The sequence below is a fragment of the Mustela nivalis genome, assembly GCF_964662115.1.
Source record: "Mustela nivalis genome assembly, chromosome: 2".
Taxonomy (NCBI): Eukaryota; Metazoa; Chordata; class Mammalia; order Carnivora; family Mustelidae; genus Mustela; species Mustela nivalis.
Window position 1 is genome coordinate 160,152,002 of NC_139021.1, and position 18,861 is coordinate 160,170,862.

The 18,861-nt window shown below is 49.5% G+C and overlaps 1 long non-coding RNA gene across 5 annotated transcripts in view; it reads left to right on the forward strand.

Moving 5' to 3' along the window:
• The window catches only part of LOC309860116, a 44,144-nt gene extending 25,539 nt beyond the window's left edge, over positions 1–18,605 (forward strand). Inside the window, exons 2-6 of one of the 5 annotated variants that reach the window (XR_014309163.1) lie at positions 12,078–12,211; positions 12,671–12,888; positions 14,038–14,160; positions 17,342–17,475; positions 18,245–18,605. This is a non-coding gene — a long non-coding RNA (uncharacterized lncRNA). Of the gene's footprint in view, positions 1–12,077; positions 12,212–12,670; positions 12,889–14,037; positions 14,161–14,207; positions 14,285–17,341; positions 17,476–18,244 lie in introns of all 5 variants that reach the window. The other 4 variants (XR_014309164.1, XR_014309165.1, XR_014309166.1 and 1 more) reach the window with 4 other exon arrangements.
• Positions 18,606–18,861: the final 256 nt, after the last annotated feature.

Here is an 18,861-nt window from a genome sequence, read left to right on the forward strand (position 1 = left end):
AAGGCCTTTAATAAAGGCAGCCCAAATCTCAGCATATTCCCAGGTGTTCCTCGGTCAGAAAGGTTGGGATCTTTTGCTTGGGACAGTGACTATGAGTCTAATATTTTAGACATTTATACTTAAGGTCATCCCTGGTCATGTGAGGTGGGAACAATGGCTTCAAACCCCTAAGCAGGCTCTGTTTATTAAAAGCCTGCTTGCCTGCCTTCTTTCTTGCCACGTGTGACCACTGCCATCTCAATCAGGTACCCAGGGCTGGCAAGGAGGTGGGCCTCAGAGATCCAGGAGACCCGTACTTAAGGGAACGGTCTGAGTGGGGAGTCAGAAAATGACCAGGGACGACTATCCAAACAGCCAAGGAGTAAGCACAGTCTGGACGGGACACTGGGCATGGCTTTGACTTCTCTTTGATCGAGGTCATCTCAAAAAAAAGAAACTCAAGAAAAGTACACTAGGTGTCCATGAAAGTAGGGTCTAGGTCTCTCATTGTCCTTACGCATTCCTGCAGCCTGGTCCATAGTAGGCCTCTGATAAACATTTGCTGATTGCATGAGTGCTGGGATCGGGTCCACTCTGGAGTCGGTTCGGAGTTGATGTATGAGGAGAGCCTGCAGAGGTTTCTTGGGTTTCGACGCTGGGGGCCCCACAGCAGGTCTCCCACCCTGGACACATACCCCTCCTTCTCAGGGGCCCCATCTCTGGACCTGCAATGCCATCCTTCGCAAGATCTTCCTTCCATGACTGCTAAGCTGACCCTTATGGGGGCCTGGACGTGTTGAGCAGAGAGACAGAGCAAGTGGGGGCAGTTCCTACAAGGTGCCCTGTCTCAGAACCCACCCTCCTGGCAGACCCACCTTTGTTCTCAAACTGAGACAGGGCTTCCCTGACTGCCTCCTCCTCCGCGCAGCCCCTTTCTCACTCAACAAGGGTCAGATAAGGAAACCACAATCAGCTCTATGAGAAAGCCTGGCCGGATGGAGGGGCCCACACCCTGGACTTCCCCCTCCTCCCATACATCTTGGTGTCAAACACATTTTATTTCCTCACGTTTGGGGGCTCGGGGGCTTCCCCTCCAGGATTACTTCCTCCTCCGGCTTGTTTTCCAGCTGGAGACTGCAAGAGCCCCACGGCAGGGGGGCGGCTCCTCTGCTCTGGCCCTTGAGGCTTCAAAGGGCCCAGAGTGGAATGCCAGCTGGGGAGAATGCCGGCCTGGGAGGAGGGGCCCAAGGTGTGGGGCTCTGGATGGGGTCCCCCTACTCACTTTCAAATCCACCCCCTCGTTGGCTAAGGGGTTGTGTCTGTGGGCAGAAGGTGACTTAAAAGGTCAGAAATGGGGGACTCCCTGCCCCCCCACCCCCCACCCTGGGGCTCAGAGAAGGGCAGGAAATGCACCCCCATGATGGATTAGGTGCCTAAGAGCCATGGAGAGCTCATGGCTGGGGAGACCTTCTCCCTTTTCATGGGGCTCAGATTTCACGATTTGGGAGGGAGGAGGGGGTGAAATAATTAGTAATTTGTGATTAAGTCTTTTCATGGATATTTTGTTTCTTTGTTCTGTGATGTCGCCTGGAGCCATTTAAAAAATGACTTAATGACAAAAAAAAATAATTGCTCTTTGTAACTAATGACTGTGTCAGAACTTGGAAATCACCAAAGCCTCAGAAAGTAGAAATCGAGACACAGACGGACGGGTTGGGGGTGCTGCTCTCTGAGGAACAGGATCAGCAGTCTGAAGTGGCCAGGGGTCTAGTTGTACCTGGGCTGTCCCCTGCCCTTCCCTGGAGCCAGCCGCCACTCCCGGCCTAGGACCTTCAGGCCTAGGTCCCCCCAGGAGACTTTGTTCCTGGGTCAAGAAGAACAGTGAGAAAGCCTGAGGCCATCCTAGACTGTCCCTGCTGGCCATGCCTTGGAGAAGCTCCCTCCACCATTAAGTCCTCCCAAAGGGACTGCTCCTCTGGGGTGGGAGAATGAAGGGGTCAGTTGTGCCCTCTCCCCTTCACTTTCACAGCCTGGATGGAGCCCTACCGTTGCCCTGGGATTCTGAGCTTTTCAGGGTCTTGTCTATTGTTCTGTGTCCACCAGCTAGACTGGGCACTGCCTGGGGCAGAGAAAAAGCCTTTCTTTCCTGGTACTCCTGCCCCTCCTCCATGGGGTGAATGTATATGAACCTCTGTCTCCACCCTGAACTTGGGCCACCCGAGCAGCAACCTGCCAGGGCTTAGGCCCAAAGGACTCAGCTCAGCCCTGGCTTACTTCTGCTCCCCCCTCCGCCCCACCACTTCCTTCCCCCCCAAACCCCCCCCAAGCTGCCTCCTGCAGCCTCTGGGGAGCGGGTCGGGAGATGGGGAATTGCTCACGCAGCAGATTCCGCTCCTGTTCCCTTCCCGGCCTCGCTCGGATCTCTCCCAGGGGGAAATGCTGGGGGGGAAAAACCCGTTAACTTGTGCCTTCTATTTGGTTTTCCTCTGGTTATTGTTTAAAATGCAGAGATTATGAGGTCAAACTCTCCCAGCCAATATTTTTCTAATGAAAAATGTAGTAAGGCACGACTGAGTAATCTAATCTATAAGTTAAGCGTTCCACACAGCAGCGATTTTCACCGACAGAACTTCAATAAATCTTGTTTTGAGAAAAATGATATGAGGCTGATGTTCTATTTTTGTCAATTTGAATGGACTCCCCTGCCCCCCCAGTCCCCAGAAACACTGCATTGCACCCAGCCAGTCTCCCTCCCTCCCTCCCCCAGAGCTGGCGGGATGAGAGGGGGCACAAGAGGGACAGGTTGGGAGGCTTGAGTTCTGGTCCCGCCCGGAATCGGAGCTCTGGGACTGGAGGCGTCTGTTTCAGTCCACCTGGCCTCTGTGGCTCTCCTCCCAGTAAGGGGGTCGGTGGAGGAGATAGGGGTCCTGAAGGGAAAGGCAGCCAGTGGCCTAGGAGAATATGTCTTCCCAAGCCAGAGGATCGGGGTTACCCAGGCAAGCCTGTCTCCCCCAGCTGTCCCACGGCTGAGCAAAGAATGAGCAGCAGGCCTTGTGCCTTCCCTTAACCCCCAGCAAGCCTCTGATGGATTTGGCAAGAAAGGCCTCACCTCAGGCAGAATTCTTTCGATTCATCCTCGAAGCTGCTGCTTCCCTCAGTCTGACTTGTACTGAGTGGACAAAGTGTACAAAGCAGAATGTGGTGGACAACCCCCACCCCTGCCCAAGGATGTGCGCGCGTGCGCGCGCGCGCGCGTGTGTGTGTGTGTGTGTGTGTGTACCTGCATTCCCCTGTGTGGAGGGCTCTGGGAGGCAGTTGTCTCCTGACGGACATGTGGGTCATAAGCCTGTCATGGATGATGGCTTCCAGGGGAAAAAAAATCAAGAAAGATATTTCGAGCCCAGGGAATATGTGGGAGGCTGGGAGAAAGGGTACGGAGGGGCCGTCTGAAGAAACTGGAGAAGCTGTAAGGGCAGCTAGAAAGGATTATGGCACCTCATCAGAGAGAAATCAATTAGGACAGATTTCAAAATGAGGAGCTCCTCCCCACCCCTCGCAGCACAGTCGGCTAAGGGGAGTGCACGCAGACGAAGAGGCTGCTGGGATGGAGAAGGGTTTTTCTAGGCGGCACCTGGCACCATTGAGGTTTGGAAAAGCCAGGAGTCCCCTCCGTCTGAGGTCTTACAGGCATGGGAAGCCGAGACAGAGGGAACTTGGCTTCTCAGGGTCCAGAGGGGCCCGGAGAGAGAGGGGACGGCTGGGTTGGGGTTTGCCGATCAGAGGACTGAAGTTCTGACGTCGCCAGTGGCCACTTGAGGCCTCGGTTTTGTCACCTGTAAATGAGGGAAATAAGACCCGTGCTACTTGCCAAATAGCAATGTTAGCAGAGCAAATGAGAAGAAACATGTGAAGCTCTGTTTAAAGTACTGTACAAAATGAGCGATTTTTTAAAGTTCTTTTTTTTTAAGTCATTCTCTATACCCAGCGTGGGGCTCGAACTCACAACCCCAAGACCAAAATTCACATGTTCTTCTGACTGAGCCAGCCAGGTGCCTCAAAAATGAGCTGTTGATAGGACTGTTACTGCATGGGGCTCAGAGAGAAGCACTGGGAACAACTGTTAAAGCCTCGTTGTTCGCTGCGTCAGGTTAAACGGGGTTCGGATGCTTGGCCCCTTTCACCAGCCTGCCTCTAGAGTCTGGGCTTCGAGATTTCCTCATGGCACAGAAGAGGAGTTTTCATGCTGCCATCAGCTGCCTGCGTGGGCCAAGGACTACCGGTGGGGAGGTGGTCCTGGGCGAGGTAATAGGCTGGGGGTGGGCACAGTTAGAACAGGGACCTGGGGCGCTGGGAAGAAGGCCTGGGACAAAAGGAGTTGCTGGGGCAGAGGGGAGGGCAGTAGCCCCTTGTATCTCTGTTGAATCAGGTTCAGGCACCGAGGTTGAAGGCATTCCCCTTTGTCCCCAGGCCCTCACCTGGGGACAAAGACTCCCAGTAGCTTTCCAGGTGAGGGAGGGGTAGTTTGTTTGTTTTGTTTTGTTTTTAAGATTTTATTTATTTGGGGCGCCTGGGTGGCTCAGAGGGTTGAGCCTCTGCCTTCGGCTCAGGTCATGATCTCAGGGTCCTGGGATGGAGCCCCGCATCAGGTTCTCTGCTCAGCGGGGAGCCTGTTTCCTCCCTCTCTCTGCCTTCCTCTCTGCCTACTTGTGATCTCTGGCTGTCAAATAAATAAATAAAAGATTTTATTTATTTGACAGCCAGAGATCACAAGTAGGCAAAGAGGCAGGCAGAGAGGAAAACTCTCTGCTGAGCAGAGAGCCTGATGTGGGGCTCCATCCCAGGACCTTAGGACCATGACCTGAGCTAAAGCAGAGGCTTTAACCCACTGAGCCACCCAGGTGCCCCAGTTTGTTTTTTTTTTTAAGATTTTTATTTATTTATGACAGAGAGAGAGGGCGCATGTGCACGAGGGAACACAAGCATGGGGAGGCTGGAGAGGGAGAAGCAGCTCAGGCCCAGGACTGCCTGAACCAAGAAGCAGGAGGTGGTGCGGGATGGTTGAGGCTGGCCGAAGTGGCCAGGAGCTGCCTGAGCAACCACAGAAACCCTGGAAACCCCCTTCCCAAGGAAGATACGGGGTGAGGGAGGACAGAGCATGGACTTCCTGTGTGACTAGGGTGCGGGATAAACACAGAGCAAAGACTCCCCTTCAGTCTCTCTGCACCTGAGGGGTGGGGGTGGGGGAGGAGCAGCTTCCAGAAGGAAAGGGTTCTGCCCCCAGCATGAGTTTGAGAGTTCCTTGGGCCTGGCCCAGCCCTCCTCTTGCCCCTAGAAAGGCCCCAACCTCTGGCTGGAAAAGTCACCACAGTTACAGCTTCATAGGACTGTGTACTAGGAACTCTGGAAAACCAGGGGGTAGAAGGGAGAGAGGGAAGCTCGTGGACTTTATGCTAACTTACGCCCTCTAAAAATCGAATTTTCAAAGAATTTTAATCACACAAAACCCATTTTTGAGATATAATGGCAAGAAAAAAGTAGGAGGGGCGCCTGGGTGGCTCAGTGGGTTAAAGCCTCTGCCTTTGGCTCAGCTCATGGTCCCGGGGTCCTGGGATTGAGCCCCACATGGGGCTCTCTGCTTGGCGGGGAGCCTGCTTCCTCCTCTCTCTCTGCCTGCCTCTCTGCCTACTTGTGATCTCTCTCTGTCAAATAAATAAATACAATCTTAAAAAAAAAAAAAAAAAAGAAGTAGGAGACAAAGCATTAGGTGTAAAATGATCCCATTTATGAAACAAAAATAAATCTATAGATTAAACAAAAAGACTAGAATAAAGCCAGTGATATAGAGCGATGTAGAGATGTATTATGAGTGTAAGAATATGTATGATTTAATTTTCTTTATACTTGCCTATAGTTTCCAAATTTCTCCCATCAACATACAGAATTCAGAAATGATGAAAAAGATTAAGAAGATCATGCCAGGGTCAAGCTGACATTCCAAAGGCAGACCAAGAACTTTTGCAGACCCCAAGCCCACTGTCTCCTTCCCAGGTCTGTTGTGGTGATCCTGGGTGGGCCCCCTTTATGGCAGCCCATGGGGGAGGGGCGGAGGTTCAGCAGCTGGGAGTCAGCTGTGCCCGAAGACAATCCCGTGTCCAATGGGAGGCAGGGGGCTCATTTCTGAGCTGGACAGCGGCCAGGTTTTAAGAACCTAGACTGCTGAGCAGCTACCTGAGTCACCAATGTTCACAGCTCCTCCTCAACCCCAGTCCTGCAAAAAGAGGGTTAGAGGCCTCAGAGTTAGCCTCTGTCCGAGGGTCTCTAGCCCATACCCCAGTAACTGCTTCTGGCTTTCAGATAGAGGAGAGGGGGTGAAGGTAGCCTCAACCCTAGTTCTCTGAGATTCACTGAGGACCTGGATTTATGGAGATACATTCAGGCCTATCTTCATCCCTTTCCCTCCTTCTGTCCATTCCTGTTCTAAAGCTCCCAAGGCCAGGGACTCTGCCAGGAAAAGAGAGTTGCTGGTTAGAGCTGGGAGGGGGCCCCATAGGGTCTGGTTAGGAGTTTTGGACAAAGGAGTCTCAGTTAATTCCAGCCCAAGGATTAGTAAAAATATGGCTAAGAAATTCTAGCCCACCTTCAAGTATTCAGGTGTGTTAAACACACACACAGAGCTTTTTAGAACATTTATTTATGAGCATGTGTCTAAGTTTGATTTCAACCTCACTAGAAGTGAAGAGATCTATAAGAGACCAACGAAAGGATTAGCTTTTGGTAGATGCATTTAGAGGAAAGCAGTGGTTAGAATTGTGGTTAGGATGGATATACAGAAATAAAGCCTGGGCAAAATGAATCACACCCTCACTGACAACTGGCGAGGTAGATGCGAAACTGATTTCTGAGAAGAAAAGTCTCTGTCCCAGACATGTTTAGAATCCTTTTGTCTGATGGTTGGAAACACTGGCTTGGCTTCTGCTTTGGGGCTTGAGGCTCAAGCATGAAACAGTTGATATGGAAATTCTAGGTTCCTGTGTGCCCAAGCCTGTGCCAGTCACCAAGGTGAGAGCAAGACAGTGGGCCAAAGTTGCAGGGAGGCTGAACTGTCTCCATGCAACGGAAAATTTCCCAGCAAAAGGATCTGTCCAGGTAAGTGTCTGCAGAAGTCCCAAGTTCCCTCTCGTTGGAGGTGAGCAAGACGGCAGAGGAAACAGGCAGACTCGTGGTAGAGATATTTCAGAGCTGTTTACCCAAGTGCAGAACCCATACCTCTGGCAGGATGCCAGATGATTTTCGATGGTGCATTGACAAGACATTAAATCACCCTGAATCCCATAGTGAGAAAGTTATTTTCTTGTCCGTTTCTTCCCACCCCCTCCCCCCCACCACTGAATGTTAGGTTCACAGAACTGGATTAATCGTATTTCTCAGTAAATGACAGAATGTCATCTTGGTCCTTGCATGACCACTTTATTATGTAGTTTTTATTTTTATTGGTTGTTTTAAAATAGTATTATAAGCACCCCATGAATTTATCATCCAAAACAAAATCTAAGACCTTGACAGTAACTAACAATGAAGCAAATGGTCCCCCCCATCCCCTTCCCAGCCTCTGATCTAAGGCAGCTGACGTCCTGAATCCCATATTCATCATCTCTTTGCTTCCCTTTTAATATAGTTAATATAGTTTAATATAGTTGTACCTTTTGGTACCCCTAAAAAGGTTTTTTTAACTTTAACTGTTTTTAATTTTATTTTAAAAAATGGTATCAGGCTGTATGTAAATTTTTTTGATTCACTATTTCACATAAGATTATATTGCTGAGTCATCTATACTGTTCTGAGCCACTTAAATTCCTTTGTTTTGACTACAGTGTAAAAGGTGGAAGCAACCCAGGTGTCCACTGACAGATAAACACGATGTAGGATATACATATGGGGGATATTATTCAGCCTTTAAAAGGAAGGACATTCTGGGAGAAGCTTGCTGGTTCAGTTGGAAAAACAGATGACTTTTGATCTTGGGGCTATAGATTTGAGCCCCATGTTTGGTGTGGAGATTACTTAAAAATATAAAAAGCTTTGGGGTACCTGGGTGGCTCAGTTGGTTAAGCATCTGCCTTTGGCTCGGGTCATGATCCCAGGGTCCTAGGATCAAGCGCCGTATCGGGCTCCTTGCTCAGTGGAGAGCCCACTTCTCTTTCTGTCTGTTGGTCTGCCTTCTTGTGCATGCTATCTCTCTGTCAAATAAATTAATTAAGTAAATAAAAATCTTAAAAAAAAATAAGGGGCACCTGGGTAGCTCGTCAGTTAGGCATCTGACTCCTGGTTTCTGGTCAGGTCTCAGAGGGGAGTCTGCTTGAAAATTCTCACCTTCTGCCCACCACCTCCTCCCCCTGCTCACATAGGCACTCTTCCTCACTCTCTCTGAAATCAATCAATCAATCAATCAGTGGAAGTTCTGACATATGCTATGACATGGATGAACCTTGAAGGAATTATGCTGAGTAAAATAAGCCAGGCACAAAAAGACAAATACTGTGTGATTCCATTTACGTGAGGTCCCTAGAGCAGGTAACTTCATAGAGACAGAAAGTAGAATGACACTTGAATGGCGGGGGCAGGAGGGGAATGGGGAGGTAGCGTTTAATAGGGACAGAGTTTCAGTTCAGGGAGACGACAAGCATTCTGGAGATGGAAGACTGTGATGGTTGCAAAACAATGTGAATAGAATTCATGCCACTGAACCGTACACTTAAAAATGGTTAAAATGGTGACGTTTTATGTTACGGATATTTCCGCAATTAAAAGATACACGCATTTTCCATTGACAGGCATTTTGAGGTGTGTGTGTGTGTGTGTTTAAGATTTTATTTATCCATTTGAGAGAGAGAGAGAGTGAGAGAGAGCATGAGAGAGGAGAAGGTCAGAGGGAGAAGCAGACTCCCTGTGGAGCTGGGAGCCTGACACAGGACTGGATCTTAGGACTCCGGGATCATGACCTGAGCCAGAGGCAGTCGCTTAACCAACTGAGCCACCCAGGCACCCACATTTTTGAGTTGTTTGATTTTTCTAGCTTTATCAAAGAGGAAGTCTCAGGTTGGTGCTAGCGTATCTTTAACACCTCTCTAATGAGTATTTCTCGTCCTTGCCTTCTTGACGAAGAGAGAGGAGACCACAAACCCAAGAGCTCTGTCAGCAGGTGGCCAGGGTGGGGGGTATCCAGCCAGGACTGAAGATCATAATTTTAAATTTTACTTATTTTTTAGAAAGATTTTATTTATTTGACAGACAGAGATCACAAGTAGGCAGAGAGATAGGCAGAGAGAGAGGGGGAAGCAGGCTCCCCGCTGAGCAGAGAGCCCGATGCGGGGCTTGATCCCAGGACCCTGGGATCATGACCTGAGCCGAAGGCGGAGGCTTTAACCCCCTGAGTCACCCAGGCACCCCTAAATTTTACTTATTTATATAATTACTTCCCTTTTTGGGCAGGTGAGCGTTGGTTTTATGGTTACTATAGTGTTATAAAGTTTTTTTTAATAGTAAGTAAAAATAAGTTCTTTTAAAGAAAAATATGAAGTAAACAACATTATAGGCGATGTTGGGACATGGCGTGGGTTGTGAAGCTGGTATCGGGATCTGTCACTTTTCAGAAAGTTCACCTTCTGCCCCTTTGTTTACAAGAGACCTACATCAGTACCTATTTTCACTAACTGAAGGAAGTCCAGAGAGGATTTTCACTATCACGAAGAAAGGGGAAAAGCAAAAATAGCGCTCAGAATTTGTTTTGAGCCCCACCGGGCTCCCTCTCTGGGAACCACACTCAGCATCTCTCGGCCTCAAGCCTGCCTAGTTCCAGATTGTGTCTGGGAACATCTGTGCTTTATCCTGATTTATCTTGTTTCTCCATTAGCATGATGTGTCCTAAGGTATCAGAATAGCCTAAGAGAGGTTTTCTTAGGGTCAGGGTACACTCAAAATTTTTCCTGTATAAATTAATGGCAATTGCTTCTTTGTTTTACGCCATTTTGGCTTATAGAAGGTTTCACAGGATCGCTCTCTTTTGGGATAGAAGGGGAAACCGTGCTTGAGTGCTGAAGCTTGGAAAACATGACTTCAGAGTTCGAACGGACTCTGGTTGAACCCGTGACCTCAGAGGCCCTTCCAAGGTTAATGGTCTCCGTTATTCTGGATGTATAGAAGGGACAGGGCATGGGAGTTCAATTAGTGCTAGAATGGTCAGAGAAGGCTTTGTGTAAGAACTGGGACATGATCTTGGCCTTCAAGGATGAGTAAGATTTAAGTGAAAAAGAGGAATTGAGTTGTCCCAGGCAGAGAGAATGGCATGAACAAAGACATGAAGGTGAGACGAATCGAGGGATGTGTATGGGCTACTGTGTTTGCTTGGTGGAAGCAAAATATAGTGATAAAAAATAAAGAAAACAGATCTGGATGGACAGTGGAGGCTAATTGTTAAAGCCGGAAGAATCCAGAGAGAGGACTTTATTTATTTATTTATTTTAAGATTTTATTTATTTATTTGACAGCGAGAGATCACAAGTAGGCAGAGAGGCAGGCAGAGAGAGAGGAGGAAGCAGGCTCCCTGCTGAGCAGAGAGCCCAATGCGGGACTCGATCCCAGGACCCCGAGATCATGACCCGAGCCGAAGGCAGTAGCTTAACCCACTGAGCCACCCAGGCGCCCCAGGGAGAGGACTTTAGATTTAATTTGTGAGGGAATAGGGAGCCATAGAAAATAGAAAATTCTTGAGCAGGTGGGTGATCTGATGAAGAGAGCCAGAGCTTGAGCAGGCACCACCTGGGTTTGGGTGAAAGTTTTCTTTTTTGTTCAACCTGGTGAGACTGCTGCTTCATCCACTCATTCCTCAAATATTTCTCAAAGCCCCCCCTCCCTGCCATGTACTAGACACTGCCCTGTAGATTCAGGGATGCACAGAAACATTATTTATTCCTCATTGTCCAGAGCTCTAATGGGTGAGCCAAACATTAATGAAATAATCACATAAATGAGTGTAGAATTATAAGTGTAATAAGTCTAATCAAGCAGGTGTTCCCGATGCTCTGAGCGCATCTAGCAGCAGGGAAGGCTTAGCTGGTTTAGGAGTCGAGGCAAGGCTGTTCTCAGGAAGCGATGTCTGAGCCGTTATGAGGAGGATGAGGAGTTAAACAGGTAAAGAGACAAGCATTCAGAGCAAGAACACGCCCAAAGCCCCATGGCCTGCAGAAGGAGGCGTGGAGAGCTCCAGCCGCAGGAGGACCGGGAAGAAGGTCATCGTGGCTGAGTCTCGGGGAGTGCAGGGCAGTGGGCGAGGAATGAGGTTCGGAGGTCAGCCGAGGCCAGACTATGCCAGAGCCCGAGGCAGGCCTGGGGTGGTGGTCAAGTAGCAAGGGGAGGGGGATGACTAAGGGTCAGACAGAAGAGAAGTCCAGGAGGAGGGCCGAAGGGGTCTGTCATGATTGGGAGAGGGGGACATGGAGAGGACCTGTGAGTGGATCCTGCAGGCAGAGGAGGAGAAAGGCTGGACTTTGGAGAAGGCTGGGTTGAAGTCACCCACTGCAGCAGTGACCATGTTTGCCCAGGAGAGGGCTCCACTCTGGGAAAATGGCTAAGTCTGGAGGACTCTGATGCTCTCTGATGGTCCCTAGGGAAAAGAAAACCAAGGGGGGGGGGTTTGGGGGGGGTGTTTCAGGGAGCCATGTCATGGCTGGAGGCAAGAGGGCCAGGGACAGTGTTTGGGGACTGGCCAGATGATGATGGTTGAGCAGAGAAATCAGGTGAGAGGCAAGAAGGGGACCAGCAAGAACACAGAGCCCCAGTGACTAGGATTTATGAGTGGGGTCAGAGAGGAGGCTCTAGGCAGTCTGGGTGACCAGCAAGCCTGGGAGGCTCTGGAAGCTCTGGCTCTGGCCCTCAGCGGGGCCGACACAGTATTTTGGTTTTGCTTTCTCCTAGCTGTGAAAGGGGGTTGGAAGTGGTAGTAGAGGGGAGGTGAAAGCAGGGAGAATATCGACCAGGATGATGGGAACAGGCCTCTTCAGCTTACCCTCCTCTTACCCCCTTTTCTTTCTAAACCTTTCTAGGCTGAAGAAAAATAGGGAAACTGAGGAGAAAATTCTCTCTAAAAGGAGCCAGACAGGGGGAGAGGAAGAGAAGAGAAAATTTGAACGAGAACCCTATGCTTCTTGTCATTATTTCTAAGAAGATGGGGAACAAGGTAAGTTTAGAGACCTCAAGATTTGTGTGCACATGCACACGCACACACACACACACACTCAGACACCCACCCACATTCACTCACACACACTCTCACACACACTCAGACACCCACCCACACTCACTCACACACACTCTCACATACATTCATACTCATACGTACCCAACACACACTCAAGCACAGTCCCCTTCTACCCCAACCCCCCCAAAACACACACACTCAGGAGAACCCCAAGCAGCAGTTCACAACGGCCTCTGATCACTGTGGGGGTGTGTGTGTGTGATGGGCACCTGCTAGCAGAAGTGAGGGGCTCTATAGTGTGTGTCGATGTAAGTAAAAGAGGCAAGTCAGAGACGTGACTCGCAGGGGGGCAGGGATGGGGGATATCTCAACATGTGATCTGTATTTCTGAGGGGACAAATGTGGTGTGTGCATTCATTCATTTCTTTATTCCTTTAGGCATTCACTCAACAAGGTTATGGGGGGCCACCGTGTCCCCCCAGCACTGTATGTGATTAACAGTGAACCGCATGGACACTATTCCGGCTCAGGATCTAATGGGCTCCACAGAAGACGGGCCTTCAGGACACAGCTGGTAAATTCCAGCTGCTGGGGAGTGCAGTGTGCTGTGGGAGCCAGCAAGAAGGGAGGTGCCCAGAGAATTTGCAGTAAATGGGGTCTGTACCTTAATGCCTGAGTGTAGACCCTGGTCTGGGGAGCCTCTCTAGGATGGGAGCTGCGTGTCAGCAGATCGGGCTGTGTTTGGATGGCCGCGTGGGTTGGGAGGGTGCTGGGTGTGATATGTGCACGTGGATATGCCAACGTGTGTGCGTGGGTAGGTGTGAGGTGTGTATCATTGTCAGAATTATCAGAGCAAACCAGCTCTTTATTACATGTATAATTTCCCTGCATCCCATTGGGTCCCTCTGTGCAGGGGGAGCTGGAGTGGAACTAAACCAAATAGGGGATTTATTGTAGCAACTTTGAGGGGCTGCAGCAGAGCTTCAAGGGCTGGCAGGCTAGGGAGGGGAGGGGGGTCCACTGGCAATGAAGGAGAATGGAGGAGGGAGTGGAGGGGGTGATGGGGAAGGGGAGGAGGGTGTCAGCCATCTGAGAGGGTGGGAGATGGGGGTGGGGAGGGAGACAATATTGACTGGGCTGGGGACAGGGACCAATGCCTGGTGTCCACCCTCAGAGATGGAGTCTGGGGACAAATCCAGGCACTGGCAGTCCCTGAAATAACCTGAGGCAAGAGAAGACAGGGGCAGGGGTATGCCTGAACCATCCCAGTCTTGCTGGAAGGAGGGGTTCAGGCATGAGAGCCTGGCTGCACAACCTCCCCTTGTTTAGCGGTATTCCCTGCATCTTCTGGGTGGAAACTGACCTGGAGTCATCTTGACACTGAGTTCCGATCTCGGTTTTGCAGTAGGGCAAGTTACTTCTCAGAGTGGTATAATAATTGGGGTAATCATATTACCTTGTAAGGCTGTGACAATGATCACAGTAATACATAACGACTTTGACACCTTGTAAGTGCTCGACGAAGGATGGCTTTGTATTAAAGTTGTTGGATTTGTCCATATAGTGGCATCATCTACATGCCAGTCAGTCTATGCCTCTCCCACTCTTTAGGTTCAAACCCAGCCCCCTTCCTTCCCAGGCCTCTGAGCTGAGCCAAACTTGGGTGGGCAGCCCCTTTTCCCTGCTTGAGGCTAGAGAAATGTTTCTGAATAACAGTGTCCATTTCTCTGGCTGCCCCCTTCAGGCAGGTTTCTAAAACCTGTTTCTTTTTCCTTCCCTCTTTGACTTAATTTTTCCCTGCTCAGCCAAGTAAGCCATGCTCATTGCAGAAAGTAAGCATAAAGAAGCAGGAAAAAGAAACCTCTGATCCCGCCATGAGAAGCAATTATACAAACTGGTAATGTTTCTCGAAGGCTGCTATATATCAGGTATTATTTCTATCGCTTTGGATGCTTTATTTTATTTCATCCTCCAGATAACTCTAGGAAATAGTCCCTACCACTGTCCCCACTTACCTGGAAGGAGCCAAGGCAGTGAAAGGACCCACAGCTGGTAAGCGGTAGAGGAAAGAGGCACTCCCAGGCCAACTACACTTGCCTTCCAGTCTTTTCACTGTTCTGCTTTCTGAGGACTTTCCACGGGCTCCCTGTAGCCACTACTGTCTTAGTTGAGCTAGACCTCAAGCTTTCACTTTACAAATGTTTGTTACTCATCTTCCCCCTCCCTAGCAAATTGCTGGGCTCTGCTGGAAGGCAGGAGGCACATCAAGACAAGCATTTCCAGGCCCAGCTTCCAGCAGCCCCTCAGGACTAGAACCAGAGTCCAGTGTTCTGGGCCCAGTGATCCAGGGGAAGCCCCAACAGAAGCCTCCAGCGGGGGCTGGCGAGGAACCTCTCTCCTCGAGGACTCTCCCCCCTCCCCCCAACCCTGCTGAGCTACTTCCAAAGGCCCACTTTCCATCACAGCGCTCTGGCTTCCTCTGGGACATGGCCCTACCTGAGGCCCAGGATCCCACAGCCCTGGGTGCTGCAGAAACAGCATCTCTCCGCTCCATCCACCCAGCCCACTTGCCCCCAGATGAATCATTCCAGCACATTCCATTATGTCCCCGGTCTGCTCAGAACCCATGGTACTCAGTTAAGTACAAACCCCTCAACTGCTATTCAGGGATGGTCTCGCTGATCTAATCTCCAGCTGCCTTTGTGGGGCTCTTTCACCTGTGTCCCCGTCACAGGAACACCCCAACTGAAAAAGGCCTCCTTTTCAACAGCTCTCGTCTTTACCTATCAGGACCCCAGCTTTTTCTCAAATCCTGGGATAAATGTCTCTTCTTACAAAAAACGCCTCTTCCTGATCACCCTCCCCAGGCGCAATGACCAACAATGTATCACTTCCTTTACATTCCAAGTTCTTTCTGCTCTTAAGGCATGGTCTCAGGCTGCCCGTGGGCATCATTATTCAACGGAAGTATAATGTACCCAGCCAAGCATGGTCATCTTAAGTGAACTTGGATGAATTTCTCTCTCTCTCTCTCTCTCTCTCTCTCTCTCTCTCTCACACACACACACACACCTCTATCGAGAGAGCACATTTCTAGCACCCCCGAGTGATCTTTTGTGCCCCTTTCCCCTGTACCTCTTATTCTGACTTCCAGCCTCTTCATCCCAGATTGCTTTTTGCTGGTTTTGAACCTTAATAAGTAAATCACATAGTATATAGTCTTTATTCTTTCCTGTCCAACTTATTTCGTGCAATATTATATCTGTGAGGTTTACATACATTCTTGCATAGTTCAGCATTCTGGTCTTTTTCCTTGCTCTGTAGTACTCTGTTGTGTGGCTATACCAGGATAGGTTTACCTGTTTGTTGGTGAATGAACATGTGGGTTGTCCCTGTTTGGGACTATGACAAAGTCAGCTGCTGAGCACTCTCACACATGACTTTTGCTAAGCATAATCATTCATTTTTCACGGGCATATACCCAGGAGTAGATCTGCTGAGTTGTAGGAGAACCCTCACTTTAGTGGGTACTTCCAAGCATTAGTCTAAGCGGTTCTCCTACCAGCGTACACTCCCTGAAATACACTTGAGTTCCAGTCACTCCAGTTCCGCCAGTCCTTTAATTCTAACCATTCCCACAGGTATTACAGTTGTTTCTTTTAAATTCAAAATAATAATGTTTATCATCTGTCAATCAGATGCCACACTAGGAACAATTCTAGAAAGTAGGTATTATATCTCCATTTTACAAGTGAGGCTCTGAGCAGCTTGTAAGTTGAGTAAGTGACAGGGACGAGAAGTAGTAGAACCAGAATGTGAACGCACAGCGGTGACACCAAAGGCCCTGTTTGTCCAAATGCATCATGTTGCCTCTCTCTTGAAACGCGGTATAGAGCAAGACCCTCATCGTACTCCTCTTGAGACATGATGTGGTACCGAAGGAAGAGCTTAGCTTGAAGTCCGCAGACATCATGAAGGAGGGGCTTCTGCCTCCCGGAAGACCCATCTTGATGTTCTAAATGATAATAACTGAGTAGATTTAGTTGGAATCTGGCAGGCTGCCCTTAGATTGAGGGTACCTGGTTCCTTGAGAAAGGATGGAAGAAGGGAAGGAAGAAAGGTTGGGGAGGGAGGGAGGGAGAAAAGAAAGGAAAAGAACAAAGGTAGGTTAACTTACTACTTGTAATCAACTTGGACCTCAGTTTCCTCATCTGTAGAATGGAGATAGTAATACTGCCTTGGCTAATGAGAGATGAGGGGCAGTGCTTTGTCATTTGTAAATTGTCAGTTTTTTAAACTGATAGAATTTTTTTTTTTAAGATTGATTAATTTGTCAGAGAGAGAGAGAGTGAGAGTGTGAGTACAAGCAAGCAGAGCAGCAGGCAGAGGAGGAAGCAGGCTCCCTGCTGAGCAAGGAGCCCGAGATGTGGGATTCCAGGACCCTGGGACACCCAGACCCTGGGACACCAGGATCATGACCCTGAGCTGAAGGCAGACATCCAACCATCCAACTGACTGAGCCCCCCAGGTGCCCCTCAACTGATAGAATTTTTTAACCATAGCCGTCATCTCTGGAGCTTTATAAAATATATGGATTCCAGAAGCTCAGCCCTGAAGATACAGATTGGCTGGATTCAGGGTGAGGCCTGGCCGTGTACATTTTTCTTTTTAAGATTTCATGTTTATTTCTTTATTTTTAAAGACTTTGTTTATTTTTTGATGGAGAGAGAGAGCACAAGCAGGGGGAGCAGCAGGCAGAGGGAGAGGGAGAAGAGAGCTGCCTGCAAAGCAGGGAACCCGATCCGGGGCTTGATCCCAGGACTCTGGGATCCTGACCCAAGCTGAAGGCAGTCGCTTAACCAACCCAACCACCCAGGGACCCCAAGATCTTATTTTTAAGTAATCTCTACAGGGCTTGAACTCAAGCTGGACGTCAAGAGTCACATGCTCCACCAGCTGGGCCAGCCAGGCGCCCTTGGGCATGTATATTTTTTAAAGAGTTTTTTAAGGTGACTCCAAGGTGGAGTTAAGGGTGAGAACTGCTAGGATAAAAATATGTATGAATATCGTTACCACTGAAGCTTTATCGTCATTGTTGTTATCTTCCAGGACGGGGTGGAATGGGGAAACACCTTCCAGAGAAGTCTTCTGCAAAGCATGGAGATCCATTGCAAATGCTTAGATAAGGACCACCACCAATATCTCTATGCCCTGGCCATCTTTGGAGTCTCAGAGGCAGGTTGGTGAGTAGGCGTGTGTGTGTGTGTGTGTGTGTGTGTGTGTGTGTGTGTGTGTGTGTGTGAGAGAGAGAGAGAGAGAGAGAGAGAAAGAGAGAGAGAGAGAGAGAATAGTGCCTGGAAAGGGCAGTGAGAAGAAAACAAATCATGCATATTGAGAGGAAGGGACTGGGGCCAGAAGAGCAAGCAGTCTAATACCTGAGCTTAGGCCTATGGACATTGACCCTCAAGAAACAAGCAAAAGGGACCCCAGACTTGGCTTCTGAAAGAGCAGAGCTGTTTCTGTTACCCTGATTTGGCCACAGCTAGAGTCTGAGTCCATAGCATCTGTCCTGCCTGCCCTTGACTGCTGAGCTGGGGAGATCCTGTGATCTAGCCTGCGAATCCAGCAGCCAACCCTCTTCTTTCTGTTAGCCCCCCCTCATATCCAGGGCACCCCAGGAAATTATCCATCCCTGAGTGGTCCTAGAGGGGGAAGAGCAGGGTAAAGACCACCTCATTTCCCTCTGGTCCCACTGGCTTGCTCTTTGCCCAAGACCAGGCCAAGTTCTGGGTCTCTTCCACTGTCTATACTCAAGAAGGCAGCCTTGGGACCCTATGGATTAAGCTGGTGCCCCTGCATGTCCTGGGGTGGGAGAAAGAAGAGGTCCTGCTATAGCTCAGGAGAGGATGTGGGAGAGAAAAGAGGACATAAAGTAGAGGGCGGGATTAATGGAGTGGCTTCAGGAGCTAATAGCACCATTTACCAACATCTCCTCCTCTGACTCCCATCCAGGGGGAAGCTGGCCACAGCAGGGAGGCAGAGTGGCCAGCTCCCAGTCCACCTCTTTGGGATCCCAGGGCTGGAAAGAGGCAGAAAGTCTCTCAGGATGGAGAGAAAACCCCTCTTCTCTTACATCCAAACCTCTGGAGATAAAACCCCAGATCTCAGCCCCTCCTGTGAAGAGCAGAACCTTCCCCAGAGCTACCCAGCTTTGAAGCAGCCAGTGGGTAGTGGTGCATCACTGGATGGTGTTTTGGGGATTCCCCCCACTCTGGCCATCTTCGACCATTTCTTTCAGCCTCTCCTCCTCATCCCTTGCCCTCCTTTCTCCCAGGCCTCCTTCCCAGAAGCTGACCTGGAGCTGGATTTCCAAATAAACAGTAACTAATTGGATTAGAAGCTGATAATATTGTTGACCTTTCTTAATGTCTGCTGGCTGTCTTTCCACCACACTGAGGCTTAATTGTATGGGGTGGGGGGGAGGGTGGGGGACTTCCAGGAGTGAAGTGTGACCCCTGTTAACCTCAGATAAAATGGGCTCAGCGTCTTCCCAACTGCCTGTCATCCCCCACGGAGCAGCAACACACACATGCTCCCCCTGTCATCAAATAATTACACAGATGATACAC